Here is a 23,500-nt window from a genome sequence, read left to right on the forward strand (position 1 = left end):
TTTGACCCCATTTAATGTTTACCATTCAAAAAATAGTTGACTTTTTTTTGTTTGCTTCATATTTTATGAGTTTTCACAATTTGATACAATTGATTAAGCATAAAATTATGAAGATGATTCAAGATTCAAAGTGTTTATTGTCATGTGCACAGTAATGTTTCCCTGTACAATGTAATTTCTATTTTGCTCACCACACTGGATGCCACAAAAAAACAAACAAAGAAAACAAATAAAGAGAAAGTATAGTAACAATAATTATAATAATTTAAAAAGTAATACAGATAAATAGAAATATGTACAAGGTAGAAAATATAGAAAAGTCAAATATAAATATAAAGTGTGCATTGTGCATAGGGAAATATATCCATTGCATGCATTGGTGTTCATCTGGGGTCAATTTGATCCCAAGCTGTGTAAAAGTTGTCTGTCTGTCAGCTCTTTCACAGAGAAAGTGACGTAGTGGGAAATGTGTCCGAGACAAAGGACTTTATCGTGAATCACAGCAAATTTGTTACAAAACGGAGATAAAAAAAAGTTTATGAGAGGAAAATGGCGGTCACCAACATCGATCAATATGGATCATTCTATGAGAGTCATGAATGTGCCCCTAAATTAGTGTATCTTGAAAATCTTTCATCCAGATCTTTAAAACTCTAAATCTGAAACTTGACCTGCAGGAAAGGTCATATCATCAACACCACCAACAGGGATCATACGACTGTGGTCATTAATGTTGTCGGTAAATTTGGGAAAATTTGGATGAAAACTATTCCAGATAAATTATTTCTAAAACTAAAAAGCTTGCCCTGATGGTGGCGCAAGAGAACAGGTCAAGGTGTCATTATTAAGGGATTATTTACAGTGGTATGCAAAAGTTTGGGCACCCTTGTAAATGTTCATGATTTTCCTTAATAAATAATTGGTTGTTTGGATAACAAATTCCAGTTAAATTTATCATATAGGAGACAAACACAGTGATATTTGAGAAGTGAAATAAAGTTTATTCGATTTACAGAAAGTGTGCTAGAATTATTTAAACAGAATTAGGCATGTGCATAAGTTTAGGCACCCTTGCATCTTATTGATTTTAATACTCTTAGCACTAATTATTGGAACTCAAAATTGTTTTGGTAACCTCAGTGATCCTTGATCTCCATACACAGGTGAATCCAATCATGAGTCAGGGTATTTAAGTAGGAAAATTCTAGGTGTTTCCTCTTTGCATCTTCTCTGATTAGTGGCAACATGGGAGCCTCAAAACACCTCTCAAATGACCTGAAAACAAAGATAATTCAACATCATGGTTTAGGGGAGGGATACAAAAAGCTATCCCAGCGATTTAAGCTTTCAGTTTCAACTGTGAGGAACATTGTGAGGAATTGGAAGACCACAGGCACAGTTCTAGTTAAGGCCCGAAGTGGAAGACCAAGAAAGATCTCCGAAAGGCAGCGGCGCAGGATGGTGAGAACAGTCACAGTCAACCCGCAGACCAGCTCCAAAGACCTACAACATCAGCTTGCTGCAGATGGTGTCACTGTGCATCGTTCCACTATTCAGCGCACTTTACACAAGGAGATGCTGTATGGAAGAGTAATGCGGAAAAAGCCTTTTCTCTGCACACGCCACAAACGGGGTCGCTTGAGGTATGCTAAAGCACATTTGGACAAGCCAGCTTCATTTTGGAACAAGGTGCTGTGGACTGATGAAACTAAAATAGAGTTATTTGGGCATAACCAGGGGCGTTATGCATGGCGGAAAAAGAACACAGCATTCCAAGAAAAGCACTTGCTACCTACAGTAAAGTTTGGTGGTGGTTCCATCATGCTGTGGGGCTGTGTGTCCAGTGCAGGCACTGGGAATGTTGTTAAAGTTGAGGGGCGCATGGATTCCTCTCAATATCAGCAGATTCTGGAGAACAATGTCCAGGAATCAGTGACAAAGTTGAAGTTGCGCCGGGGCTGGATCTTTCAACAAGACAATGATCCTAAACACTGCTCAAAATCTACTAAGGCATTCATGCAGAGGAACAAGTACAACATCCTGGAATGGCCGTCTCAGTCCCCAGACCTGAATATTATTGAAAATGTATGGTGTGCTTTAAAACGGGCGGTCCATGCTCGGAAACCATCAAACCTGACTGAACTAGAGATGATCTGCAGAGAAGAATGGTCCAAAATACCTCCCACCAGAATCCAGACCCTAAGATCAAGGATCACTGAGGTTACCAAAACAATTTTGAGTTCCAATAATTAGTGCTAAGAGTATTAAAATCAATAAGATGCAAGGGTGCCTAAACTTATGCACATGCCTAATTCTGTTTAAATAATTCTAGCACACTTTCTGTAAATCGAATAAACTTTATTTCACTTCTCAAATATCACTGTGTTTGTTTCCTATATGATAAATTTAACTGGAATTTGTTATCCAAACAACCAATTATTTATTAAGGAAAATCATGAACATTTACAAGGGTGCCCAAACTTTTGCATACCACTGTATGTATTCAACAAATAAACAAAGTACCTGAAACAAAAACTTGGTGAACAATTTTCTGAAAATCTTTTTTCTCGAGGCCAGATTGACCCCAAGGGTAAATAGAATGTGTTGGTGATATTTGAGGATAATATGAGGGTAAAGAAAACAAAGGCAAAGGTTTTGAAGGTAAAGCTTGAACACCTTTTAGGAAAAGGTTTCCATTGACTTTGGTTCGTTTTAGGTACATGTGTTCACTAGTAAGACACGAGATACATTTCTAGAAAGCACCGTTTTTTTTTTTTTTTTGACTAAAACAGCAAACGCTGTGTATGGTTAGCGCTGCTATAGATTTATCTTGCTACAGCACCTTTTCGTGGGCATTTTTGTTCAACCCTCCCTTCATCTAAATGTCAATGTTTTTAACATTAACAACTTAATCTTTCTGATGAAGTCAGTTTGTGTTTATTCATATTATCTCTCAATCCTGCTGTATTCCCTTCTTCCTACTTTCAACAAATCCCTTGATCCCTTGCGCTAATGCAATGATACCTCAGTTTGGTGATGGGCAAAAGCATCCGTTTGATTTTCAATGAATTTAGTAATTTTGCCTCAATCAGTCATTTGTGATTCCATTGAATTCTACTTTAAGGTTTATCAATTGACCTCATGAGAATTGGACTGTTATTTGGCTTAATACTTACACAGCCCACATGGTTGCCATGGAAATTAAAGAAACAGATGCTGACAAAAAAAAAACAAAAAAACAACAACAGACAAATCCAAAAATAATCCAACACCGTGTCACAAAGCCTGGTTCAGTTTCATAAGGCTTTAACACAGTCCCAGCTACACTTTCACTCAACGTTCAAACAAATTCACTCCGGGACACGTCGTTTGTAGCACATGTGACACCCAATAAAGCAACCTGGAATAATGTGAATTATCTGCTGTCACAATAAGGCTATAAATAGATGTTCCATTGCCGGCTTTGACCTGCTGTTTGTTTGTAATGAAATAAGAAAGCGTGAACATATGTCAAACCCGTCATTGTATGATGGAAATTTACCTTGATTGACAGTTTTTTTTTTTTTGCATGCATTTAAAAAACTGCATTTTATTTCTGTTTCAGGTTGAGTATTGTTGTTACAGGACCAGTATCACTGATATGCACTGCACCTTATCATGGCCCCTCATTGAAACTAAAATGCATCATAGTTTACTAATATGTATAAAGAAGATCATTTTAAGTGGCAAAACAATATTATTTCAAGAAAATATCAAATACTCCCACCATATCCACTCGTACAATACTCGACTTGCTTCAAACTTCCACCAAACTTCCATGTCGTCACTAATTGTCCCAATACCAACTATTTACAAATGTCTGTGTTTTTGTTTTGTTTTTTTAGAGCTTTTCAGTAATGGAAAATGGCTAAATACCTAAAAACCATCTAAACTTTACGCATATTTAAAAATCTTTAAAATCATATATTTTTTTTACTAATCTTATTGTATATATCATGTATTTTTTTAATGTATTTGTTGGTGTAATGAAAATGTATCTTGATGTACCTATAGGCTATAAAGCGTCCTGTGGTTCACTCTAACTGGCTCGTGTCAATTAAAAAGATCATTTTAATTGACACGATCATCAATATTAGGTTAATATGCAAATTCACCAAATATACCATCAAAGCTCATTCTGGTGAATTTCCATATCAGCAAGATATTTAGTTTCACCCGTGACATTTAGATTTACCTTTAAGATTTACATTTACCATTTAGATTTACCATTTAAGATTTACATTTAAAATTTCGATGAAACATTTAAGATTTACATTTAACATTTAGATTTAACATTTGTAATCAGATTTAATATTAAATATTTACATTTGGGTTTTACATTTATATTTCATTAGTATATTTTTCAGAGAAAAAAATATCACAAAATTCACAACTATTGCTCTAAATCTGGTCAATAACATGAAAAAACTCACAAGTTTTTTTAATTGAGGTTTGTTGCAAAATTTTGCAAAGAGTTGCTGTTTATTTTAGAATGCACAACTTCATTATATAGCACTCATCAATTTAATTTGAATAAAGCCATTGTACCTAGGGTGCGGGCCAAAATCTGAGCAGTGACAATTTTAGAAAAGGTTACCATGGTTACTTCACTCACATGAAGAAAAGTGATGCAGTCCAAGACTGACCCTGTAATCTTAGATCATAAGACGAGTCACAAATTAACAGAAATGCGAGTTTGTCCTCAACAGTCACTTTATGAGATAATGACTATTATTAACATGTGAAGTGCGGAGAAAAAATGAGATGAAAATAATTAAGCAGGTCTTGATTCTGCACACGCTCAGCAAACGGACCACAGACCGTGCTATGCAGCGATATCCACGGCACGCTGCTGCCACATCCATTGTTTGTCTGCCACTTCCCACTCACACAGCAGTCAAACCAAAATGACGCACACAGAATGCTTTGCAAACCCCCTGAAATCTCCACTAGGCTCTGATTGCATGTTGCGCTGCTTAAAGCTTCTGTGGATTGAATCTTGTCATATTTCTGTCCTGTGTGAGCGCATCAATGTTTTTTTTTTTAATCAACCCAAATCAGGAGATTCTGTCAAATGTCAAAGGAAAAAAAGCTGTATCATTACAATGACAAAATAATAACGTATCATTAAAATGTCAAGTTGTGCACTTAAGGGGGAGTGTGAAAGCGTTTGCCTAGTGTAAAACTGTTAACAAAAAGCAGTTCATCAGCTGCACATAAATATTCATGGGCCACAGCCATTTTGAAAAGCTGCATTCACTCAATGTCAGCTGGCAATTAAAAATGCTGAAAATGTGCTTTAAGGCCTGGCAGTGGTGGTGATCTAAAGCAAGGCTATACCTACTATGGATATCTCTGATGACTACCACCATTACATAAAGATCAGGGGTTATTTATAAAGGAGCCTAGCATCAGGGTTTTATAAAATGTGCTGTCACACATGCTTTTTGTGATGATGGGATCATTTTACCAAACTCTGCTGAAGATTTAAAGCAGCAACTGAAGCAAATACAATGTGATAAAAATAACAATACCATGTGCTTGCAGAAGACAATAACAGTCTCATCCAAGCCCATGACTTCATACTATGTATCAATGGGTTTTTGATGCAATACCAGTTACCTGACAAAAAGGTCCTTTTCTAAATGCTTATAGTTACTTTTAATGTGTAAGTACACATTAAAACCACTGTTTTTCTGCTGAATTCATATATGATTAGGTATGAATTTATGTAGTTTAACGATCCTAGTCTCATCTTCACATTTTCGTCTAAGTATTTAAGTTTGGCCTATTTTGTTGTAAAAACACCGGCTATTGCAATTTAATTTTGCTATTGGCTGATAATAGATCAGTGACGTCTTTTTGGATCAGTGACGTCACAACTGTCACTTGCTATGCACAAAATCAAAATAGCGCTATATAAACTGATAATGTAAACACCTGAATTTCGAAAAACACCCAAATATCGCCAAAACATTTTTTATGCTTTCATGAGGAGGAATTTCAGACGTTTCGATATTGAAATGTGCAAAAAGCAAAAACGCTATGGAAATTATTTTTTTTCCGCAAATACGCGTCTCATGACGTGATGTACTTGGTCACATGACCACTTCTCTCCAAGAAAACATGTGTAGACAGAAGAGTAGACCGAGACATTTCTAAGCATTATACTTTAACATTATTACTGACGCACTACACGGCAAACAACAAAGGAATGCAGAGTGTTATAAGGAGGTTTGGAGCATCCATTTTCCTGCAGTGAAGTCTCACGGGATGAGATTTCGAGGGAGTTAAGAGGCTCCAAAACAATCTTCAGTGGAAACACATTCAATACGCGATTATACTTTGTCAACATTTAGAAATATTGCATTTATTTTGTGAAAATCGATAATGGAAACCGAGCTACAGCGGGGCCCGCCCCTTCTGTAAAAGATGGGAGGAGGGACTGGTTTCCTCTTCTCACAGCCAGTGAGCATTGGGAGTTAGGTACTGTATGTGTAAGCACCCTCTGTTCACAGTCACATTGTTGTACCTAATCTCCCACCCAACAACAGAATGTGCACAATAGTAGGCTCTATAAAATCTGCGTTAACAGAATCGCAATGAAAACAATTAATTGCAGAAATGGACAGAATCGGCATTAAATGCCCTCACAGTGAGGCAAGGTATGTTTTTTTTAAATGGGGAAATGTTTGTGGGGAAAACTTTGTTTTGTTTGTGTAGCGCAGCGGTGCTGCGTGAGAACGTGATCAGCTCAGTTCGTGTTGTCCTTTAGTTCTTTTTTTTTCCAGCCTTTTGTCTGTGCCTCGTAGGTACACATTCACAGTCAGCAAGCTACCTCAAGTACAACCATTTCAGTGGGAACTTTCGGTTCACGAAATAAGTCAGTTGGAGCAACGCTATTAAAATATTACATTAGAACATCTCAGAGAAGATAAAATCAATAAACCTGCTCAGATCTACTTTTTAATTGTTACTTTATTTTTGACATACATTTGTATTTATTTTGTTTGCTCACAGGAGTTAAAAACTAATATTTTCTTTAAAAAAGTCTAAACATTTTTTAAAAAAAACTAAATTTAACAAATTAAAGTGGAAAACAGAATTTGGGAAAAAATTAAACAGAATTTGGAAAAAATAAAACAGATTTTATAGAGTAACGTCAAATTTTACTTTCAGCACAAACAATACAGCTTAGCATCAACCCTTTCTTCTAATGTCCCATCCTAACTTGTTTGCAAGGGTAAAACATGCATAGCTATCAGAAAGAGACTGAACAACATATAACATAAACCTTCAATATGGTTTCATATAGACAAGAAAAAAAAAGGGAAGTTTAGACTCAGTCAAGACCAAGACAGAAACAAGCAAAAAGCAGAACAAGATGAAGTCCTTAACATTTTGTTTAAAAACCATAGAGGGCATGTTCTCTTTAATTGTATTTTTCTTTTAAATACATTTGACAGACATGAACACAATGTCATAATCCTGTTCAAAGAACAACATTAAAAAATTTCAATTTTATTCAACTAAGTTCTTGCAAAAAGTGAATTATTGTATTTATTTAGAAGCAGCAGATAAGTTCAGAATTGTTTTAAATATCGGAGATGGTGGTTTGCCTGGTGATTGAGGCCTAAAGTAAGTGTTCAGGGGTATTTCTGACTAGAATTAAGATGGAGTGGTCTGAGTTTTAGCAGGTGAGGCAGAACAATCAATGAGCTAACACCATATGTTTGAAGTGCAGTCAAATTACTACATTAATTAATCAGAATCAGTTCCAAGTGCTTCTCATAATTAAATTCACATAGTTGAAGAATAGCAGACTATTGACAGTCTCCACTGGTCTTGACGGAAAATCCCGAGACAGAAACAAAACTGAGTAAAAATGATGCTGAGTTCAAGACAAGACCAAGACCTTTAAAAATGTGGGCTTGAGACCAAGACCGTTCTCGAGGACTACACTTTAGCCTTTAGTAAGCTATAACAGCTGCTATTAGCAGGATATGTAGGTATGGAAGACGGATGGTTAAGAAGAAAGATCTTCCAAAACGCTTTCACTTTAAATCGTGTCTCAATATATTGTTTGATTTCCATTCCTGCAGTCCACAGATTACACTTAATAGAAACAAATTAAAGGAGGAGCTTACTGTGGGAACCAAAATTAAATGGTTCTATTCAGCTAATGCTTGAGCTCTGGTGAAGCTTATCAAATAGCACTAATAATAATAATAATAATGATGGTTTAGTGTTGGAAAAGCATTGCATCTAATTCGATACAAATGCATTTGGCCTTCTGCTACCTTTGTTTTGTAATTGCTGTAATAACACTGAGATCAGGGGCTCTGCTAGACTGGCACTGCTAGTCAATGTGGATGTACGATTACAATCCCATAGGGAAAAGAGGAGAGGCATGCTACAACCTCAGAGTAATAATTTTAACAGTTCTTGTGTGATTAAAATGCCACATTCACTGTAGCAATATACAGCCGCAAAAGTTCTCGACAAATTAAAGATATAATTAAGACAAGGGATGAGGCCCTAATGGCTTAATCATGCCTTTATGTTCATTCCAGTAAAGTGTGACCACAGACGAACACTGCTGCGTTTGTGAGTTATGTCTGAAAACAACTTGAAGTGAAAATTAAAGGGCAGGCTTTCTGAGTCCAGCTCTGCAACAGTAAGACATAAAATGAAGGATATTCTGTAGGAGCCTGTAAGTGAATACACAGATCAAATTATTTTAGTCAATCCAAGCGTTGAAAGCAAGCACTTGGATTCTAAAGACTAACTAAACCACTCAAGTCCTTTTTATCTGCTGAAAACAAAATTCTTAGTGTTAATTGATTCTTGTCCAGTTCTAGCATTTCAATTTGATATATTTTGTTGTAAAAATGTAAGAGTGACTACCCTTGATAGGTTGGAACCCAGCGTTACAAGTGACATTTGCTATTGGCTGAAAATGGTGGTTTGTGATGTTTTGGTGGCTTCTTACGTCAAGACCATGACTGTTAACCCCGCCCATTTGATATAAACTAGCACCTGTGGACTCTGTAATCTGTGGAGAGGAGGTTGGAATGAGATAAATGTGAATAGAGAGGTAAAGTGAGTATTGAGTAGGTAGTTAGCATAGCATAGATTGTTCTTTGGAGATTTCATAGCACAGACTGGGTGTGTCTTACCTGCTTCAGGAGCCCCGCCCATAATCAAGGCATTTTTTTTAATTTCCAGCCTAAACATACGCCAACCAGAACCCTAGGCTTTGGTTACTCTTTAAGTTAGGGGTGGCCAACTTCAGTCCTCGAGGGCCGGATTCCTTAGACTTTTAGATGTGTCCCTGCTCCAACACACCTGGTTGAACCCAATGTGTTGTCATCAAGCTCTGCTGAAGCAATGATAACGAGTCATTGATTTGATTCAGGTGTGTTGGAGCAGGGACACATCTAAAAATCTCAGGAATCCGGCCCTCGAGGACCAGGATTGGCCACCCCTGCTTTAAGTGTTGCAGTCCATTTTAATTTGCACTCCGACTATATTTTGAGATGAAGTATATCACCCATTGTTATCTAATGGCCTCCTTTAAAAACTATAGAGCAGGGAATTTTGAGACTCGAGGACAAGATTTCAAGATCTCCACAGTAAGTTGAGGAAGTGTACAGCCCTCTCACTGCAGCCTCCGGCTCTACAGACAGTGACGACCGGGGCAGTGACATGGGGAGAAACTCATTGCTGACTGCACATGGAGACACAGCATCATTCGAAGTTGCTTGAAAAGCGATCACGGATCAGGTGGTAGAAGGTTCATCTTCTGATCAACAGGTTGGGGGTTTGATCCCAGTCTATGTGTCGAAGTGTCCTTGGGCAAGACACTGAACCTTAAGTTGCTCCCAGTGGTCAACAAGCACCTTGCATGGCAGCTGTATCTCATTGGTGTGTGAATGTGTGTGAATGAGCTGATATTGCAAAGCACTTTGAGACTACTTCAGTGTGGGGATAAAACCCTGTATAAATCAAGTCCATTTACCATTGACATTGCATCATTTACATTGATCTTGCATGTAATCTAGTTGCTGGAGTCGCTGAAGTCGGGTTAAGCGATAAGGTTTTTATCTCTATATTCAAGGGGTCTTTAAATTTAAGGTAATTCAAGATGAAATAAAGAATAAGCCTAAGTGAACAATGGCTCTCATGTTGTTACCACCATTTTTTGACCCTCACTTGGCAAGTGTTAAAGTAGATGTTCTCTACCATTCTGCTGTCAAAACTTCAAACTCACCTGTCTTTGTTACTCAAGCTTCAAAATTATGCACAAGACTTCCATCTCCTGCTCTACGTTGTTCTACTTAGCTGTAGTGAAGGAGAGGAAAGATAAACATACTCCTTTCTCCACTGAAAGTGTAATCCTGAGAACAACCATAGAAAGACTAAATTAGGGGACCCAATTTGAAGCGGCACCACTTCACTGATAAGCTGTACCAGTGATCTGTGAGAGCACTCTGGGTCTGCTACATTATGACAATACAGACGAATAAAGGAGATGAAAGGGAATAGTCTGGCAAGAGCAGAAATCAGATGGGCAGGGGGAGACGGAAAAACAATCTAAAGTCTAATTGTGTTATGCCTTGTGGCTGTGAGGGAGTACAGACACATTTTCTTTCCACATGTCGTTCAGTGCAGTCCCAACGCGATCACATTAATTTCTAACCCATCCAATTTTTTTTTTCTTCCCCCTACATCTTTCTCTGCTTTTATTGAAAAAGTGACATGAAAGGCAAATGTTGGAAAAAGAAAAACTCGACCCAGCGTACTCGATTTAGCAGGAACATGCAGCAGTGGCATTTGAGGCTGTGCATTCGAGCGTGTTGGTTGGATGTGTCTGACACCCTTTAAGTCATTCTTTGTCATCTCTGCCCTTTAGGGGGAAAATGTCATGTTGAAGCGTTAAGCATTACGGGGCAAACACTAAGGCCAGTGATTCAGGGATCTATTTATTCTTTTGTTCTTCCATTTTTCACAGATATGATTAGTCATCAAAGATATACAGTCATAAAAAAAAACAAAAAAAAACAGCTTACTCACCTAACGTTGGTTTAATTGAAATTGGTCACTTTATCTATTTGTGACGAACTTCACTAATGGGACTTTCCGTATGTTTATGTGAGCTGAGCTGACTCTACCTATTTAAAATACAGATAAACACCAGGCATCAACTTCATTTGGTACAACTCTGAATTTTTACAAGATTAAATATTGTTAAATTTAATCCTTAGAAGACGAAAGACGCGACGGCGCGTCCGAATCACATGACCAATTTACGACAAACCCATGGCCAGATGCAGCCTCACAGAGTGTCCATTGTGTTGAAATTGAGGAATCAAAACTATATACAAGTTTTTGAATAATCTTGATAGTAAAAGTAGAACAATATTTATGAAAGATGAAAAACACTGCACTTTTACTTAGTATATGTGTTGCGTTCGGTGCAGAAACAAACTCTCACTAAAAACAAAGTGTTTGCAAGTAAAAAATACATTTATTTCCTATTGGTGGAAAGTGTTAGGCCTGTGACGTGTCCCTCTGTCTTATTAGTGAACAGGAACTGTTTCTTACAGTAGCACAAAACATTTGTGGCATCTGAATGTGAGGTTTTGTAAAAAGCTGTATTAGATGATTTGGGAAAAATGCCATAGAACTTGTTTTTTTTTGATGAACTTGTACATATGTTTTTGATAGTTACACTTTATATTGGTTTTCTCACTCATCAAACAAATGTGTGGTTTTCACAGTAAAAATACCCTTTTTTCCTTACTCGGATTTGGTGGTTTTGTGTCATTTTAATTGTTTATACAGTATGTCATTTAACAGTGAATTCATACAGCTGAAGTTGTGTTGAAAAAAAATGATACCAAACAAGGCAAGCTGAACAGTTGTTATAGTGAGATTTAAAGGTAAAATCAAAAGTAGTCAAAAACGGCCAGTTATGCTCTGGACTGCAGAGGGTTAAGATTGTCAAAGAGGGTTTCATTTAACTGCACATTAACTAATTAGAAAGAAGAGGGTCTGAGAACTATGCAGCTCATTGAATACTGATTCTTATTGGACGAGGTTTTTAAGGCTGTGCAATTAATCAAAATTTGATTACAACTTTATTACACTCAACAATTACAAAATAACCTAATTGAGAAAAACGATTATATATTTATTCAATTACACATGTTTCATTTGCAAAATAACACAAAATTCCACAATTTAGGATATCTACAAAGAACAAAGCTTGGCACACACTCTGAGCAGTTTAATGCACGCGCATGCAAGCTCCAATGCCCCGCCCCTCTCAAAGCTAGAGCTAGCTAGCCTGCAGGCTAACATGAGCAAAGATGTCGCTAGCGCTCTTGAAACATGGCAGGAGAAATGCAGAAAATATGTTTGGTAAACAACAAAGGCAAGTCAAATGATTTCATATGTGAACACTTTAGGTTTGATGATGAAACCTAGAGCAAAGACGCATCACGTGCAAGAAGTGTTTTGTTTTGTGCAAAAGTGAACATACTTGATTTTAGTGTATTTTGCAATATTTTGCACAAAAAAATAAACAATACTTTGCTTGACAAATAATTTTGATTTCAATTATGACTAAAATAATTGTGATTATTATTGTTTCTATAATCAAGCAGCTATAAGCATTGCTTTCTAAACAAAAACAGGGTCGTGAGGTCTTAATATCACCAAATATTCATCATCATGCTATGTCAATGACAACAGTCGTTTTACTAAAGGCTATGTTTGTATCAGAAACCCGCATTTGTGATGATTTCAAAAGCAGCTCAGGTTAACACATGAACATATCCCTGATACACTGAAAGAGATGGACTGTCAGGACAACATAACAGTGGAGCAGATGGTCTGGTGACATCAGACTTGTTGGCGGAGAATCCATCTTTCATACCCACATTATTCAGTTACTGCACATCAATTAATGTACTTTCAAATCCTTTTCTATGCACTAATAATAAATGCACACACCAAATGTAATTGTACATTAAATCAATCCTATCAGTAAATAAAAAACAGAGGTAAAAATAATGGATTATAAGTACTCACATTACTGTGATTGAGTACCTTTTATGGGCACTTTTTTTTTTAATATATTCATAAATCTCTAATTTTACTTGTACTTAAAGCTGCTATCCGGAGTTTCTGAGAAATGTCTGGATGTCCCGCCCTCAACGGCTCCACTTCCCCCCACTGCCTCTCCCAATCTACCAGAAGCCACGCCTCTACTTTTCTGCACGCGCATCGCGGAGCATAACAAGGTCACATCAGGTTACATGAATATAGGTCTATGAGTCAGGTAAGAGGCAAAATCATATTTACCTGTTTGCTGTTGTGACACGCGGCCTTGTTTCCGTGCACAGTTCCGCATTCACTTTGATTGACAGTCTCAAAATCAGGAAGTCAAACCCTATTGGCTGGGTGCGCTCGGTGATCGTTTCCATTTGTATATGGGTCTATAGGACGAAGGAGGGACTTATATACATTAATTTATATTAAAGACCACCAGCAGTAGACCATAGCAAAAGACTAGTTAGGTATTTCTTTTGCATTTCAAAATAATGATACATAAACATAGATTTCTCAGAAACTTCGTATATCAGCTATAAGTATGTTTTAAAATAATTAAAGTAATTCATTACATTCCTACACTCAATCATTACTGAGTAAATTACTATCTTTTGTTTAAAAATGATCAACGAACATTGTGAAACTACAAAAAATGAAATGACCAGACAACAGTCAAATGAATCACATCACAGCCGACCAATCAGATAAAACGCAATGCATGGCACCAAAACAGCGTTGAATGGAGGTTATTTTCTCAGTTTTCAAGTTCATAAATGTAACTCGAGCATGAGAATTTTATTATTTTAAATAAAGTTCATTGGTGTTATTTTAAAAAAAAAAGAATATTGTACATTTTGACAAGCCTTTTTTTATACAGATGCCTTTGTGGAAAATACATTAAGTTCAAATTGTGCAAGAATTAATCTCTTCCTTTTTAAGTTGATACATGTTTACTGTATGCAAGGGAACTGCAAAATGTATTACCAAATATAAACGTGGAGGTGAAAGTAACTAGTAACTTTTACTTTGTGTACTATATAATTGAGCTACTTTTTAATTGTACTTGAGTATTTTATGGATGACTTACTTGTAATTGAGTATAATTCCAATGAAATAACAGTACTTCTACTTGAGTAGGATATATCGCTACTGTTTACACCTCTAATAAAAAGTAACTCGAGCCACAGAAAGATGGGAATTTCTTTTGCCATACCTTCTGGTTCCGATGTCCTATGGCTTGAAGTAATGGAAGTTCTTTAGAAAATTCCCGGTGTGACTCGTTTCACAGGTCACTTAGTTCAGGGTCTGCAAAAGCACAAACCAAACACAAATCAGATCGGACATGGAGAGTGAGCTCACAACTTATAAACTGACTCAGCCACAACAAATGCCCAGCGATCCAGGATAAAGATCCTTGAAAAAATGTCAGTCCAAGGAAGAACATTGGATAAACCGCATTATAAGGCAGTAGCCAAGAAACGAGCCACATGACATACGCACACTACCTTTTTTTCTCTGCTTGGTCAAACTGACCATTTTTTTCCCCGGCCTAAACATCAGCCACAGAATGGCTCATTACACCACAATGTCTGCACATCAAGACAAGCGAGTATTTTGCAGGGTCAAAGTGATTCAGTTCTGTGATGCAGTACCAGATGCATATTGTGCTGAGAGAGATTTTAAGATGCAGCACAGCTTTCTGAGTTTTGGTTATAAAACAGTTGTGTTTGGAAATGCTGAAGTTGTAGTTTTTTGTTTTATGTATGAACATTCCTCATACTTACAATCACAACACACAAAAAATTAAATGAAAAAAATAAAATCTAGTTACATTTTAAAATATCTCAAAGCAAATCAAAATTTCTCAAGGAGAAATTCCCAAAATTTATCCCATGGGGGAAATTTCGTTACAGAGGCTCGAGAAACATTACAAATCAAAAGAATAAACAGAAAGGAAAGAAAGAAAGAAAAAATTACATAATCAACTACAAGACTGTTAATTAAAGGATTAAATACAAATGCATACATTACAGGAGAAAAACTAAGATTGAAAAAAATAAATAAATACAAAAATAAAGTATGAAATTGAGCAATAGTTAAAGAGCAACTAAATCCCAAGTATAAATGTATTTGGGTATGAAGTAGTGCTGTTGACTGATTCTGGTCCAACTCTCAACATTTTAGTCAAAGTATTTCAATTTGGTATATTTTGTTGTAAAATGTCAGTGACTGCCCTCTATGGGTTGAAACATGGCTATTACAATTTATTTTTGCTATTGGCTGAGAACAATTTTGGACCATCTTGCGTCACAAAAAAGTGAATAGACCCAATAAATTGAAATGTTTTCTTTGATTAGGAAAATTAACAAGGAAACCAAGAGATGAAAAACAAATTGGATGATAGATAATATTTTTTAGTATATTTTACAGTTGATTTAAGACATGGTTCAAAAATGACCCATGCTAACAAAAAGCTAACACAATTTTATTAGAGTTAATATTGATTAAAGGCTTAGTAATTATGATTCATTTAATTTGAACTTTAGTGAAAACAATTTGTAATTGAGTTTCAGTCCAAAAAAAATAATAGTAATTTTAATTGGAAAAAATTGGTCAGTTGTTCAGTTATAATTGAACATGCATAATTGAAGACCTAATTGTAATTGAAAAATGTAATCCCAATGCTGGCTTGTAAGCATATGTTTGGTTTTCCAAAGATTTTGTGACATGCACATTAAGAATTATTTGTAAAGTAAAGAGAGCTCTCATGCAATAAGAAGCTTTCTTGGTAGATTTTTATTCTTTTTTCTTTGGTGGAAGTCATGCACTCTCTCAGGGTTCAGCAGCATTAGCTTGCTCTGTGATTCCACTTGTTAAGCCACATTAGAGCTACTTAAATGGGTCATATCCACTGCAGCTGAAAATTTGGCTTAACTTCACATCTAATATGGACCTGTGTCTCAGATTGTTTGATCAGATATTTCAGCAGTGGCTGCCGACACCTACGATGTGCTCACCTTTTCCACTGAATAACCAACCCTGCCGTTTCCATCTATCCCACCCACCGAACAGTCTAATCCACTGTAGGAGGATTTGTGCAGCGTAGTACAAAGTCATTGTGCTGTAGCAAAATGATTGAGGCTTAATTGGAGTAAAGGATTAATGCGGACCCCTTGAGGATTAGCATCTGTAGCTTAGAAATGGCACAGGTAGCGGAAGACATGGTCAAAAGGATCAATTCACAGCTTCAGTGCTCGGAGAACTAATGCTAAGCTGCAAAATGGGCCTTTTTGTGAAACTTGTGGCCATTGTGTTACAACTAGAGAAAAGTTATAAAACATTCATCTGTTCATATTCATATCTCTCATTGAATTATTATTATTTGTTTTTAGAGATAAGGGGGAGTGTTAAAATAAACTCACACAATCGACTACACACTAGATTGTAATGGTGTGTATTTATTTGTATTATTTCTATTGAGTTTAAAGATCATACCCAGATTAATTATTAATTATTATTTGGGGTTATTCACGATAAAGTCCTGTGTCTCAGACAAATTTCCCTCCACGTCACTTTCACTGTGAAAGAGCTGTTCCAAAACCTCATTGACGGTAAACATTTTGTTATGTTTTGTATAGAGAGAGCTTGCAGATTGAAATACACAGAGCACAACAGACAAGTTTTACAGCTAAAAACTGAGCTAAAACAGCTCAGTGTCAAATTAACCCCAGATGAACACCAATGCGTGAAATATGTGTTCAGCACATTAAAAAAAATATCACCATGATAAGTTTGTGCTTAATCAATTGTACCTATCAAATTAGGAAAAGTCATGAAAAATGAAGGAAAAAGAAAAGTCAACTCTTATTTTTTAAATGATAAACATTTAATAGGGTCAAACTGACCCCAATGGTAATAAGAGGGTTAAAAGTCAAATCAGACCAGAAAGCGGCAACAATTGGTTCCAAAAATGTACACACATACAGAATGATAATAGATTTTATACTCATGTTAGGCAGATTGTGAATATGTGATGGAAATACAAGCAAAGCAATCATTACCCTTCAAGTGTACTGACTGTTGGATATCTTGAGTTGAGATGTGATATTTTATGGGTGAACTATAATAAAAAAAAAAAAAAGACATAAAACTCCAGCTGTCGCTAAGGTGGAAAAGGTAGACCTGTTACAACCTCTCCAAAGTATTTATTTCCCCCATTTCAGCCCATCACCACCTGACAACCACGGACCAGATATGACTGAACAAGATGAATTGTTTGGCTCTGAAGTCGTATCAATTCCGTGTAGCAACTGTCCTGCCAAGCACAAAAGTCCACACTGTCAAATTACTTCACTGCCTACTCACTGTCTTTTTGTTCTTGTTACATAAAAGCCTGGGACAGTTTTATTTAAAAAAAAAAAAAAAAAAAAAAAAGGTAGAATGATTTTAATTCACCTAATTTCTGCTGGTTAGATTTTTGTTGTTATTCTTTTTTTGTAATCTGTTAATCACAGAATGGTTGCATTATGCCCTTCTGGTACAAATCCAATTTCCAGTTTGATTTATCGCCGCTTCTCTATCGAAGAACAATATTATCGATTTGAACTGAGTGAAGCTGAGGCTTGAGTCATCATCCGTGACTGTGTTCATGAACCTACACCTTCAGCAGCAGCTCCATTATGTGAGAAAGACAGGTTGAGGATTGTACATTCAGTTCCACAGAAGACATAAATGTGCCAAAGAAAGATTTAAAAGGCAGCTGCATCGATTGAAAACTCAAATAAACCACACAATAAGGAGCAGACCCCACCAACAATGATCTCCAGCCCTGGGGGAAACAAGGGCGCGGAGATATGAAAACTTTGTATCAATACCTCCCTTTAACCTCATTAAAACCAGTTGGAGTTACATGAATAGAGCATTTATTTGAGTAATCAACATGTCGACCACCACAAGCGTGAGTTTATAGTGTTTTTTAATGCATGTGCAGCTTCTATACAGAATCTTATTACTAAGAGTACAGTTTATCGATAACAATCTTTCAGTTAACCCGTCTCTGTCATTTGGGATGAGTATCCCTGAAATCATCCTGTACATATTATTGTTCGTTCAGTTCACTTAAGTTTTGTCTTAACGCAGCGACACAAGCTGATGTGCTTTTCTTCTAATTTTACACCTGAATAATCTTTTGTTTTTTTTTTAAATAAACTGTAACGATAAACAGTGTTTCAGCGTGTCCACAGACATCCTGCTTTCTTCTTTTTGAAAATCATGACTGATTACAAATCTTCAATTTGGAAACCGTAAAACGGCAGCCGCGGTGTGTTGATGTGTTTTTTTCCACTGCAACTATCAAGTTAAATTCCGAATTGCGAATAAAATATTTTCTGATTCTGATTTGTATTCAAATGAAATCAAAAGAAAAATGTGAGTAAATTGTCTAATTCATAGTATTGGTAAAGTAATTGCTGAATATGGCCCATCCCTTCTAAACAGTTTACAATAAATTAAAGTTTTCTGACAAATATCATTCCAACTTATTTTTATTTGGAATATTTGGGGTTTATTGCACACAAACTTGAAAATGAAGTTTATCAAGTAAACAGTTATTAAGATCATGACATCACAACAGCATGGTGCACATTGAAGCTATTGTGTAATAAGTTCCATCTACGTCAAAATGCTGCCAATCTCAAATGTATCACCTGGAGAAACTTTTATTTTCCTGTTTCTTCAAAGAGAGAAAAATATGAAAAAGAAATGTAATGTTGCTTCTATTATCTTTACCCATGGAACAAAACATCTATACAATATTGGGAAACAGAAGTTTTTCGTTCGTGGAAAACTAAATGGAAATGAAGTGTTTACAGCGGCTTAAGTCAGATACCCGTGTCGGCATTCTAATCCAAACACAAATAATTAGCATCAAACAAGGAATAAAGCTTTGACGGGAAAGTGAGAGAGCTTTAAACAGATGAATAGAAGAAGATAAAGGCAAACCACCTACCACGGCATCAAAACTGAAAGGAGACGCTAACATTAAATATCATCACAAAACACAGTCAACAAATTTGTTCCAAAAGTAGAACAGGGTTGTCACATTATGACAAAACATAACATGCCCTTTGGAAAAGCAAGAAGAGGAAAAACATCCCTCTACATTTGGCTACTAGCTGAGATCACCGTGGCTACACCAGTGTGATGCTGTGTGAGTGTTTTAAAAAAAAACAACACTTATTGCATCAATGCTTACGGCACACAGTGCCTGGGTTAGTCAGTGTTTCAAGACCTTTTTGCGAGGTCATTTGTGAGCAATTTGCAGAGAAATGAATCAGAAAGTTGTCTATTTGTTGTTTGTCATGCAAACCAAAAGCATGACACATGGTAATTGCTAACAAATAACAAAAAACTAAATTACCTCATCAAAGTCCTGTGTTTTTATATTGTTCAACATTCATGGTCTACAATGTTAATAGATATTACAGCAATAGCATTCATCTTGCACTTTTAGATCCTGGATAGATAGAGTCTCTGAAGTCCTCCAGCAAAGGTCAGGGCAAGGGTGATTTACTGTATGTCTGGGTCTTCTGTGGAGTAAATACACTCACTAGCGGCTTTGGTCCAATCAAGTGTAGTCAAGTAAAGGAGATGTGAGGACAACAGAAGTAAATAAAAATGAATAAATGTTTAAGAACTTTTTTTTTTTCACTGCAAGCTGTTACCAAAGGCAAAGGTGATCAACGAAAATTGTGAAACTACAAAAAAATGAAATTACCAGACAACAATCAAATGTATCACATCATCGGCGACCAATCAGATTAAACGCAATGCACCGCGCTAACACAACATTAAATGGAGGTTGTTTTCACAGTCTTTTATTTTGAATTGAATGCATTGGTGTTAATTTATTTTTTAAAAAGAAGAATTGTACATTTTGTCACACCTTTTATTATATACAGATGTCTTTGTGGAAAATAAATTCAGTTCCAATTGTGCAAGATTTATTCTCTTCCTTTATAAGTTTATACATGAGATGTTTACTGTATGCAAGAGCACCATGGCAAGATTTATTACCAAAAATAACATGGGGGGTGAAAGAAATTAGTAACTTTTACCTTCAGTCCTATTTAATTGAGCTACTTTACATGTTTAACTTTTGACCACTAGGGGCTCTAGACCTGTAACTTTGACGTCAAGCGCCCCTAGTGGCCACAAGCGCCGCAGAAATTTTATGTGAGTAGGCGTTCACGCCAAATGCGACTGAAGTGACTGAAACAATTAAATTACATTCAAATCAGTGTAAATGACACAACCTTAAGTTATCCCCCCTTAAGCAATGTGACTTGCGGGATTTGAGTGACTAGGTCAAGCGACCTCGTCGCTCAAAGTTTAAAAATGTGAAATCTTTAAGCGACTTCAAGCAACAACTCTCCCATCCTTCACTGTCTGAAGAGCCGTGGCAACAGTCCCTTTTTGCTCCCTCCCGCTACAGTGAGATGGCTGCAGTGGAGGGCTGTCCTACACTTCCTCAATTTATCGGGGAAAAATTAAAGAGGTTAACTTCTTGAATAAGCTAACATTCTGAGTGAACTCATCCTTTAGTAACTCCGTAAGTTGATCATTTTAACCATAAAAGCGGCACTGTCTATGATAAGTGCTGCAAACATACGGCTGGAGAAGAAGGAAAAGAAGTTATCAGACCTCTCTCTCTCCTCTGTCGCTGCTTACACACACACACACACACTTACTTTCCTGGTCATCGTGTCAGTGGAGCGGTGGAGTGACCAAAAAGCACCACTATGTTCAAGCGACTCATCACAGACGATTGAAGTGCCTCCTCAGAAGCAGTTTTAAGCTTTTTGCTTGCCTCGGCCATGACCAGGAGTTGATCAGGCGGAAAAATAGTAGCAAAAGCCTTAGCTCTATGAGTATATCAATAATAATAACAATGCATCAACTTCTTATGGCACTTTTTTGGACACTCAAAGTCGCTTTACAGAATTAAGGGATTATTCTTTCACTCCACACTTAGTGGTGGTAAGCTACTGTTGTAGCCACAGCTGCCCAGGGGCAGACTGATAGAAGTGAGGCTGCCAAAGTGTGCCATCGGCCCCTCCCACCACCACCACCAACACTCACTCACACACTACATTCATGCTAGGCAATGTGGGTGAAGTGTCTTGCCCAAGGACACAATGACAGATACCACTGGGGTGACTGCCACCCAATCAAAGCCTGTGGTCACATGACTGTCCTAAAGTGAAACGTTCTCCAGGCATTTTCAACGACGGTGCGGCTTCTCCAAATTTACGTGGGCAGTATTTCAAGAGGGCAGCCCCGCTCGGAGCATTAATATTGTGATATGTGCTGTATATTGGCCTGAGGAATCATTTAAAATAACTCATTTGCGTCAACTCTTTAGGTCACAAAGTGGCTTTAAGTACAATTTTAATGAAGTAACATTACTTCTACTTGAGTAGGATGTATCAGTACGCTTTACATCTCTGACCAAATGGTCTACAGACCAGCCTGTAGCATGGTGGTTGGGTACCACTGGGCTATCTTGGTTTATTAGAACATTGTTTTTAGTTTGTTGCCCACATTGATGTTAAGTTTTAAACTAGGGATGTAATGATTCACTCAACTCCCGATACGATTCGATTCACGATACTGGGTTCATGATACGATTGTCTCACGATTTATTTTACAAAATGGGACTGTAGTCAAATGATGGATGAAAAATATTCCTGTATTTTTTTTGGAAAGAAAACTAGAAAATACTGTTCTATTTTCCATTTATTTTTCATTTTCAAAAGAATCCCTTGGTAAACTATTCAAAACAATGCAATTTAACTAAAAATTAATCTTGAATGAAATAAATAAAGGAATAATACAAATGAAGAAGAAGCCAATTCATTTAAATTCTGGTTTAAACTACATAATAGTTCTTTTTCTTTTTAAAAGTGCAACTAAAAATGTATTTTGTGCCTTAACAATTTGACTTTAAAAAAAAAAAACCCGTCATTGCACTGATTTACGTCAGATATTTGTTTTGACCAGTGAGTAGTAACCCAGTGGTCAGTTGGCATGCAGCTAATCTAGCAGTGAAGAAGAGATGCTATGCTAGCAGACAGAGCTAAGAGAAAAACGTGACTTTTACATATATTCACATAATATTACAGATATTCTTTCGGTGCTAAAGGGGTAAGGAATCATTTATCAACATGTTTAAGAGTAGAAGGCGGCCAGAAAGAAAGTAGTAGCAGATTCCGCCCGCCACGTACATTGCTGGACAAGAGAAGGGATAAATATATAGCGCCCCCTGCTGTTTAAAAAAAGTACTGCGATTCAATTTTCAAAGTATCGATGTCAATCGTGATACCTATGAATCGATTTTTAACTGCCTTACGATTAATCGTTACATCTCTATTTTAAACTGCTCCATCTAGTCACATGTAAATTTGGGAATTTCAACACATTTCCTGTTTTGGGTTTGTCAGCGTAGAACTTTTAATGCTGCCATTTCCAATGACCTGGACATCAGTCAATTTATTTCCATCGCCTGTCGTAATCAATGACCCTGATACATGTAAAGCAACAAGGTCGATTGTGGTTCTCAGAGCAAACTGCTCTGGATGCCAAATACCTCTTACTCTATCAGACTCCCTCGTTCTTCTTCCTCCCACACACACTTCTTCACCATTTGCTGGTCCTATGGTAACCAACAGCTTGACTTTCTTGGTTTTTGTTCTCTTTTGGTTCCTGTTCCAACAACTGACCAAATTGGTCTAAAATGAAGTTGAAATTAAAATCCTTGTCTTCACCTCTTGTCGACTTCTTTTTACAATGCTGTGTGTGTGTGTGTTTACATATTTACTAAGTCTAGTTTCCCCACTAATGACTCTAGACAAGCATTCAGGTTACTGTTACAGAGCCTGAACCAGTCATTGGGACACACACACACGGAAACCTCGGAATCCAAGACCGGTCTGCCTCAAAAACCCTTTGACCAAATAAACCCTGTGTCCGCATCTGACCAGCAACCTTACAACTTAAATCTGTCTCATTCCATTCAAAACCTCCACAACAGATACCATCTAACATTCTGACCACACTCATTCAATCAGTGTACAGAATCATCAAATAACTTGGGCAACCTATTTTTTGTCCCAATTTAATAATTTAATCTGGACAAAGATTTAATCTTGGAAGCCATATATAATCCTTCATCCACCAACAGAATGGATAGTCATTTTTCAGTATTGCAGAAAAAAATGAAGGCGGCCAAAACATCTGAAAAAAAAAAAAAAAAAATGTGCTTCACATGCAGGGATTTATTAAA

The 23,500-nt window shown here is 36.7% G+C and overlaps 1 protein-coding gene across 3 annotated transcripts in view; it reads right to left on the reverse strand.

Moving 5' to 3' along the window:
* The window catches only part of lingo2 (leucine rich repeat and Ig domain containing 2), a 316,615-nt gene that overhangs the window by 206,542 nt on the left and 86,573 nt on the right, over positions 1 to 23,500 (reverse strand). For all 3 annotated transcript variants that reach the window (XM_028459817.1, XM_028459815.1, XM_028459816.1), the window contains exon 3: positions 14,372 to 14,463. The gene's annotated coding sequence lies outside the window, so the exon portion shown is untranslated. The remainder of the gene's footprint in view (positions 1 to 14,371; positions 14,464 to 23,500) is intronic.

Source organism: Gouania willdenowi, chromosome 10 (genome assembly GCF_900634775.1).
Source record: "Gouania willdenowi chromosome 10, fGouWil2.1, whole genome shotgun sequence".
Lineage (NCBI taxonomy): Eukaryota > Metazoa > Chordata > Actinopteri > Blenniiformes > Gobiesocidae > Gouania > Gouania willdenowi.